Here is a 10111-nt window from a genome sequence, read left to right on the forward strand (position 1 = left end):
TTATTATTATTATTATTATTATTATTATTATTATTATTACCGATAATAATGATAATGATTATAATAATAATGATAATAATAATGATGATGATGATGATGATGATGATGATGATGATGATGATGATGATGATGATGATGATGATGATGATGATGATAATAATAATAATTACTATTATTAATAAAATTATTATCACTATTTTTATTATTATTATTATTATTATTATTATTATTATTATTATTATTATTATTTTTATTATTATTATTAGTATTAGCATTAGTATTATCATCATTGTTATTTTAATATTATTACTATGAGATTTATTTTCATTATTATTATAGTCATTCTTATCATTATTATCAACAATGATAATAATAATAATAGTAATAATAATGATAATAATAATAATAATAATAATAATAATAATAATAATAATAATAATAATAATAATAATAATAATAATAATAATAATAATAATAATAATAATAATAATAATAATAATAAAAACAATAATGATGATAATAATGATAACAATAATGATCATTATAATAGTAATAATGATAGTAACAATAATGATAATAATAATAATTATATTATATATCATTATTATTATTATCATTATCATCATTAATGATGGTAGTGCTGCTGCTGCTGATAATTGTAATAATAATAATGATAATGTTGATAATGATATTAATAATAATAATAATATTATTATTATAGTCATCATTATTATCATTATTATTAATATTGATAATAATAATAATAATAATAGTAATAATATAATAATGATAATGATAATAATAATAACAACAACAATGATAACGATAACTATAATAAAGATAATAAATATAATGATTAACATATTAATAAATATAATAAAAATAGAAATGATAGTTATGATCATCATTATTATCATGGTTGTTGTTATAATCCTTACTATTATTATCATTATCATTATTATTGTTATCATCATCTTTATTAATATCCTTATTATCATTATTATTATAATTACTGCTATTTTTGTTACTACTATTACTATTATTATTGTTATCATCATCATTATTATTAGTACTACTATCATCATTATCATTATTAGTGTTATTATTAATATTAATATTATCATTCTATTATTACCATTGGTAGTAGTAGAGCAGTATCCCCATCAATAATACTATTATTATTATTAACGTTGCTATTATTATCAATGATATTGTTATTGCCCATGTTACTTTTTATTATTATCAGTATTACTAATATACCAATTAACATTATTATCAAACGGTAGTAGTGCTCTCAGTAAATACGCATCATTCATAGGAAAACGTACAAAGCACAAAGCGTACAAAGCCTGGTGTTTTACCCAACACAAATCTTCCATTGTTCACTCTCGGCACAACGGACGCTTTCATTTTGGCTTCTATTGCCGACTCGGAACAGAAATGGCTGACAGCCAAGGTAATATTCCTCTTATACCGTTGCTTGTTTGAAGGTCGGCACATCGGGGCCCGTTGAACAGGTACACGTGACCTTGCAAGTTAAGATATCTATATAGATGTCTACCTATTTATCTGCCATATAAACACATACACACGAACACGAGAGTGAGAGAAAGAGAGAGAAAAGAGAGAGAGAGAGAGAGAGAGAGAGAGAGAGAGAGAGGAGAGAGAGAGAGAGAGAGAGAGAGAGAGAGAGAGAGAGAGAGAGAGAGAGAGAGAGAGTGTGTTGAGGCGAAGACGAGTGTCTCCATTAGGTCTTGCACCGAAAAAGGTGTGTGGTACTGTAAATTAAGAAGCATTAATTTAAGGAAAAGTGCCAAATATATATTTACATATCTGATTAGTCAACTAAAAACGGATGTAAAAGAGGATGCTTATCATGTGCAGAACAATTCTCTGGAGAATTAATTGAAATTAATAGAAATAAAGATGTTGTAAACGTGGTTATATAATCTGCTTCTATATACTATGTATCTCACGGAAAGGTAAAAAAACTGCATTCGATAAATAAATCCTTTATGGAGGATTTCAGGCAGTTTTGCAAAGAAGAAATACTATACTGTACTGACAGATAATAAATCACATTTGAGACAGGACGGTGATTATATATATATATATATATATATATATATATATATATATATATATATATATATATGTATGTATGTATGTATGTATGTATAAATAAATATATATATATATATATATATATATATATATATATATATATATATATGTGTGTGTGTGTGTGTGTGTGTGTGTGTGTGTGTGTGTGTGGTGTGTGTTGTTGTGTGGCGTGTGTGTGTGTGTGTGTGTGTGTGTGTGTGTGTGTGCGTGTGTGTGTGTGTGTGTTGTGTTTGTGTGCGTGTGTGTATGTGTGTGTGTGTGTGTGTGTGTATTTGTGTACGTATGTAGACATGTATTTACTTATACACACATAGACACGAACGCGTATATAGTCCCACGGAAACATTTATTTATACCAGGAGTTTGGTAACCATGCAACCAAATGACTATCGATTGAACCAGATCAGCCCACGCTAGAAACACTTCCCTTTATAACATGGAATGTTTTATGTACATTCACACTGTTACTCACTCATTCTTTCATTAGTTACTCAAACACACATACATACTTGTGTTACTCGTATTCATATTACCAATTCATATTCAGAACTTTTACATTTCCATTCATATATCTCATTTCCTCGCGAATCACGTCAACAGGGCAGAGTCCCATCCGAGCTGGCCACAAAGAAAAATGTATCTGATGCTATGGAAGGATTCCCTTTTAATATCTGTACATTTTTTCATCGACAGTGAATGACTTCCTTCATAAGAAATTCTACGGTATATTTCCAGTATGTATGCTGGATACTCGTCTCGGTTCTGGTCAGTTGCTATTCTTTTTAATAAAAAATTGCACTCATTATAATCAACAAAGTCTGTAGCAGGCATATTACTTTATCTATATATTACCTACCGACCACCTCACAATATTACTATCAGTTCAAAGAACACATCCCTCAAAAACTACGTTTGTCAAATTCAGCACCATGAGTTTATATTTACTTACTTATTTATCAAGCAACACAGAGCTTCTCATTATAAATTCGGCGTCTCAAAAATCATTGGCCAACAAAATCCTCCGAAGCATTACGTTAACAAAGACAACGATTTGTGCTAATATATAAATAATTTATGCCCTACTGTAACAAAATCTATATATGAGCTCTAGACAACAATACTATGGTGATAAAACTGCATGAATACATACAAAACAACTTATCGGCAGTCCACTCAAGACACTTGTCAACGATCGACTGGAACCGTCCCACGCGACCAACCGCCACGCTAACAGTATGGCCCCCGCTGTGGCATCAGAATTCCCACAGGAATACTTGTAACAGTAAATGCAACAGTGAAAGGTTTAATATAAAATAATGTGGACTTAATTCATATCAAATATAATTAAGTGGTAAGAGTTACAGAGAACTAAAGGGAACAAGGGAAGACTGTGATTGCACTTTACTACGTACTATGTACTTGTGTAACCCATGGAAACGTTTAGTAGCACTCGCTCCAGTCTTTTCATTTATCATTATTATTATTATTATCATTATTATTATTATTATTATTATTATTATTGTTGTTGTGTTGTTGTTGTTGTTGTTATTATTATTATTATTATCATTATTATTATTATTATTATTATTATTATTATTATTATTATTATTATTATTATTACCGATAATAATGATAATGATTATAATAATAATGATAATTATGATGATGATGATGATGATGATGATGATGATGATGATGATGATGATGATGATGATGATGATGATGATGATAATAATAATAATAATAATTACTATTATTAATGAAATTATTATCACTATTTTTATTATTACTATTATTATTATCATTATTATTATTATTACCATTATTATCATCATCATTATCCTTATTACTATTATTGTTATTGTTGTTGTTAATATTATTATCATTACCATTGTTAGTATTATTATTAGTATTAGCATTAGTATTATCATCATTGTTATTATTAATATTATTACTATGAGATTTATTTTCATTATTATTATAGTCATTCTTATCATTATTATCAACAATAATAATAATAATAATAATAATAATAATAATAATAATAATAACAATTATAATAATTATGATAATAATAATAATAATAATAATAATAATAATAATAATAATAATGATAATAATAATAATAATAATAATAGTAATAATAATAAAAATAATAATGATGATAATAATGATAACAATAATGATCATTATAATAGTAATAATGATAGTAACAATAATGATAATGTTGATAATTATATTAATAATAATAATAATTATTATTATAGTCATCATTATTATCATTATTATTGATATTGATAATAATAATAATAATAATAGTAATAATATAATAATGATAATGATAATGATAATAATAACAACAATAATAACGATAACTATAATAAAGATAATAAATATAATGATTAACATATTAATAAATATAATAAAAATAGATATAATAATTATGATCATCATTATTATCATGGTTGTTGTTATAATCATTACTATTATTATCATTATCATTATTATTGTTATCATCATCCTTATTAATATCCTTATTATCATTATTATTATAATTACTGCTATTTTTGTTACTACTATTACTATTATTATTGTTATCATCATCATTATTATTAGTACTACTATCATCATTATCATTATTAGTGTTATTATTAATATTAATATTATCATTCTATTATTACCATTGGTGGGGGCCGCGGTGGCCGAATGGTTAGAGCGTCGGACTCAAAAACTGTCACGACGGCAATCTGAGTTCGAGGGTTCGAGTCACCGACCGCCGCGTTGTTTCCCTTGGGCAAGGAACTTCACCCCGATTGCCTACCTAGCCACTGGGTGGCCAAGCCAGCCCAAGTCAAGTGCTGGTCCCAAGCCCGGATAAATAGAGAGAATGATTACCTAAAAGGTAACACCGGCACTCTCCGTGGAAAGGAACTAGGGACCCTACCACGTACTCACTCCAAGAGCATCACAACATGAAAATTACAATTAATTAAGTATCATGCTGTGACCACGGCGGCTCAGACATGAACCTACCGTTAAAAGAAGAGAGAAATTACCATTGGTAGTAGTAGAGCAGTATCCCCATCAATAATACTATTATTATTATTAACGTTGCTATTATTATCAATGATATTGTTATTGCCCATGTTACTTTTTATTGTTAGTATTATCAGTATTACTAATATACCAATTAACATTATTATCAAACGGTAGTAGTGCTCTCAGTAAATACGTATCATTCATAGGAAAACGTACAAAGCACAAAGCGTACAAAGCCTGGTGTTTTACCCAACACAAATCTTCCATTGTTCACTCTCGGCACAACGGACGCTTTCATTTTGGCTTCTATTGCCGACTCGGAACAGAAATGGCTGACAGCCAAGGTAATATTCCTCTTATACCGTTGCTTGTTTGAAGGTCGGCACATCGGGGCCCGTTGAACAGGTACACGTGACCTTGCAAGTTAAGATATCTATATAGATGTCTACCTATTTATCTGCCATATAAACACATACACACGAACACGAGAGAGAGAGAAAGAGAGAGAAAGAGAGAGAGAGAGAGAGAGAGAGAGAGAGAGAGAGAGAGAGAGAGAGAGAGAGAGAGTGTGTGTGTTGAGGCGAAGACGAGTGTCTCCATTAGGTCTTGCACCGAAAAAGGTGTGTGGTAGTGGCGCGAAGCGAGAGTCGTTCGGCATTGATTCGTCACCACAGTTTATGAGCGAGCTCCCCGCCACTGTGAGGTATGGACCACGCAGCTAATCTCTCACTCGCGGAGTGTCTCCTTGCCGACGGCCCCGGCTGCCTCCGAACCTTCCATGTCTCCAGCTTGAGGTGGTCAACCTACTCGGCGTCTATAGTCGTAAGCAGTATTTGGTCCTATGAACTGCACTGCAAGTACCCCTTTCTTTCCACCTGCTTTACTTATTTCTCATCTAGTTCTTTTTTCTCAAGTGCTCATTTCCTTTCCTTTTAATCTCATACTGCGGTTAACGCCAAGGTAATCAAACAAAAACAAACACTTTCTCATTCTCTCTGTGTCGTTACCTCTCTGTTTCATTTCCTATTCATGTACTCATTGTAAGGCGCTCTCATATGCCCACATACACGATGAATTTATTTCAGGCAAGCTTCAGCAGGACTCAGAATGAAAGACTTGTCAACATGCAACCGATCAGCATCACCTCGCCATGATATGGAACAGTAAATCAAAGATTTGTGACTTAAACGAAAGTAAAGTCCACCCAGATACTGATAACAGAATGGTCTGAAAGTTATTCGAATGTAGACTGTGAATCTAGCTTGTCTGGAATTTGAAAGAATCATTAATAAAAAGTGAATATATTTTAGGTATCAGCATAACTGTATGCTAATCCGCAAATTCAGCCACAACACCTCACTCAAACCTGAGTCAGAACCACGGCACTGGAAAGCTTTGTGGTCTTTCTATCTTTTCCTACCTTTTACTCTCTCTTTTTCGTCTTACCCATATGTTGATAATAACGGGATGAATGATATGAACACAGTACATTACCCTGCTGAATTCTTTCACCCGCACCCCATACTAAAATTATTGATTTTGTGCACGTAACTTGAAATATTTTTCTTAATCAATTTATTTTCAACTAATTTTATCTCTTGTTCTTTGCACAGCTCCATACTGCGATGGCGAGCAGACTGAATTAAGCAAAGGTTTCCTCCCTGTCTCAGCGCCTCCAGTCCTACCTGTTCCGCCCTCCTTCCAGCCTCCCTTTCCAATATTCTTCCGGGCTCTCCTCCGAAACATCGCTGCATAGGAGCCGAGTTATCTTCAGTATCGGGGAAGTGCCGATATTCTGGCCCTTAAGCGACCGTTATTGAGTCTCTTCATATTCGCCTTCGGTCAGCTCTCTCCTGCTATTCTTCGTCTTCCTTGCCAGTATTCGCTTTTCTTTCGTAACCTTTTCGGTGCCGTATCTAGTCTACTTGGACACGATTCCTATCCCTCCTAATCTACTTGCTCGCCAGGATGTAGCTTGCTCTCCTCTCATTTATTTTTGAATTTAAAATGTTCTAAACAGACAAAATACTTTTTCAGCAATATCTCACGCCTTTTCACAGAAGTTTTATGTAGGAAACGTGAAAAACGATATTCTTATTAACATTTATACTTATTGACATTAATTTCCTAGCAGGGAGTCTTTTGCCGCAACTTCCGCTGGAGATTTGCAGCTTCATTCACTAAGCGAACACTGTGTAGTTATAAAACTAACAAGAATGACGTCTGTTCGTTATAAGAGGAAAGGTGGCATATCCAATGCATTATTTGATATGCCTACCTATGCACACCTACTCTTACATTTGCCACAACTATGTTTACCTTTTCCGTAATTACGTTTCTGATATCACAACCACAAATTTCCTGAAATCTACAGACCAGCCAAACAGAAATAAAAAATTCCAAAGCGCCTTAATACACTTCACCCACCTATTTGCAGTTGGGGTTAAATATTAATAAAACAAACTTCCTGTACAGCAGACTTTCCAAACTGCACTTTATCATACCAAAGAATCCAACTACAACATACCGCGGCCGAATACTGTGGATACGCCGTTAAAGTTCTCAAAGCAGAAATGAGAATGATTTGAGGTAATTCTCTTAGATAAGTTGTCATCCATCAAAGGATATAACAGATCTATAAAATACTGAACCTATCACACACACACACACACACACACACACACACACACACACACACACACACACACACACACACACACACACACACACACACACACACACACACACACACACACACACACACACACACACACACACACACACACACACACTCACAGGCCCACTATATGACTATGAAACAGTAGCATTCTGGAATTAATTTGCAAGAGGAAAGCAAATATAATATGTGCATGGATATATAACACACAATAAGAAAGGGAATAATCATAGAAGCATTAATTTAAGGAAAAGTACCAAATATATATTTACATATCTGATTAGTCAACTAAAAACGGATGTAAAAGAGGATGCTTATCATGTGCAGAACAATTCTCTGGAGAATTAATTGAAATTAATAGAAATAAAGATGTTGTAAACGTGGTTATATAATCTGCTTCTATATACTATGTATCTCACGGAAAGGTAAAAAAACTGCAATCAATAAATAAATCCTTTATGGAGGATTTCAGGCAGTTTTGCAAAGAAGAAATACTATACTGTACTGACAGATAATAAATCACATTTGAGACAGGACGGTGATTATATATATATGTATATATATATATATATATAAATATATATATATATATATATATATATATATATATATATATATGTGTGTGTGTGTGTGTGTGTGTGTGTGTGTGTGTGTGTGTGTGTGTGTGTGTGTGTGTGTGTGTGTGTGTGTGTGTGTGTGTGTGTGTGTGTGTGTGTGTGTGTGTGTGTGTTGTGTGTGTGTGTGTGTGTTGTGTGTGTGTGTGTGTGTGTGTGTGTGTGTGTGTGTGCGTGTGTGTGTGTGTGTGTGTGCACAGACAGACAAACACAAACGCCACTTGGAACTGGCAGTCTCAGTTTCCCGATTTTTTGGAACTGTGAGAACCTGCCAAGGAATCGGTTCTAGAACAGGTTCTTTCCGAACCTCTTGAGCTTATCGTCTCCGACACTCAAAGAGTTTGCACATGCGCCCGCACTTGATTTCTATATTCAAAAGGGAAGTTCCGTCAGCCGGTTCCCTGACAAATTGGGTCTCACACCACCATTTCATCCTTCCGCGATGTATCACTCAGCTTATTTTACATGTTTCGTCCTATCATTGCTGTTAGTATCAAATACGATGCCAAGGCTGGTTGGGCCAGTCAAGTGTAAAGAAAATCATGAACTGCAAGACAGCGCAGAAATGCAGCTAATCAGTATAGTATCTTGAAATTAAATTCGGCTTTGCTCTGCCATATCTTCATTTTATCTTCAGTTCCGACTTTCAAAGTCAGCATTGAGAAATTTAGCTTAGACAACTAATATGTAACAAGTTGTTTCCAAGTTCTGTATATATGGTTAGAACGCCTTGATTGATACACTCAATCATTGCGCGATACTTGTCAATAAATTTTCATCAGTTACGAATCGCATCGTATATAAAACTCGTATATACAGATGTATAAAAAAAATCTGTTTTTTATCAATACTTCAGATATATTTCCAATCCATATGGGTAAAATATGAAGTTAATAGTGAAAGTCGCTGAATCGACATGGTAGGAATTTCCAAAGTGCTTGAGGATGCCTTGCGTTCCGCTGGTTGAATAAATACTTTTGTGTGCTACAGAGAATACGCTCGAACGGAACGGTCTGTAGCGCCAGGGTGACACTCAAATGTAAACATTGACCCACTTGAGCAATTTGTGTTGTAAATTTTGTTTAAATATATTTATTATGGTTTTTATTTATGCTAGTATTTATAACAGCCATCTTTTTATCGTTACATATATTTTCCATTAATAGTCCAGCAAATAGGCTTACAGGTCAGGAATCATACTCTCATGTTTCTTCACATTTAACATCCTTTGTTTAGCTGAATATGTAGTCGAATACCAGTCAAGAAGTACCCACTAGGTTTCAATTGATCTTAAAAATTCATATTGCAGAATTCATCCCCAAAAATATTTCTTGGCATTCTCCATTAACAATGTGCGCGTCGTCTCCTAGGCGAACCACCTCTCGGGACCGTGATGTTTGTGCGCCACAAAAAGTACAGTATCGTGCTACAGGCCATTCCGTTGATATTGTGCTCTTCGTAGTGCTACGAAATGCACAACGGAACGCAGGGCTGATGTGGTATTGACTTCAGTGGAATACCTTCCAAATCCTTCGGCACCGCTATAATGTAACCTTACCTTCTTGATTTGTTGATATATAACACGTAATGTATATGATCATTGAATTATCCTTTTGTGTGAGATTGGACTTATAGAAAGCCAAATCGGAAGTTCCAT

The 10111-nt window shown here is 33.0% G+C and overlaps 1 protein-coding gene across 1 annotated transcript in view; it reads right to left on the bottom strand.

The window, feature by feature from the left end:
• Positions 1 to 3323, bottom strand: part of LOC119597570 (collectin-10-like) — a 37252-nt gene extending 33929 nt beyond the window's left edge. Inside the window, exon 1 of the mRNA XM_037947147.1 lies at positions 3275 to 3323. The gene's annotated coding sequence lies outside the window, so the exon portion shown is untranslated. The remainder of the gene's footprint in view (positions 1 to 3274) is intronic.
• Positions 3324 to 10111: the final 6788 nt, after the last annotated feature.

The sequence above is a fragment of the Penaeus monodon genome, chromosome 39 (assembly GCF_015228065.2).
Source record: "Penaeus monodon isolate SGIC_2016 chromosome 39, NSTDA_Pmon_1, whole genome shotgun sequence".
NCBI lineage: Eukaryota > Metazoa > Arthropoda > Malacostraca > Decapoda > Penaeidae > Penaeus > Penaeus monodon.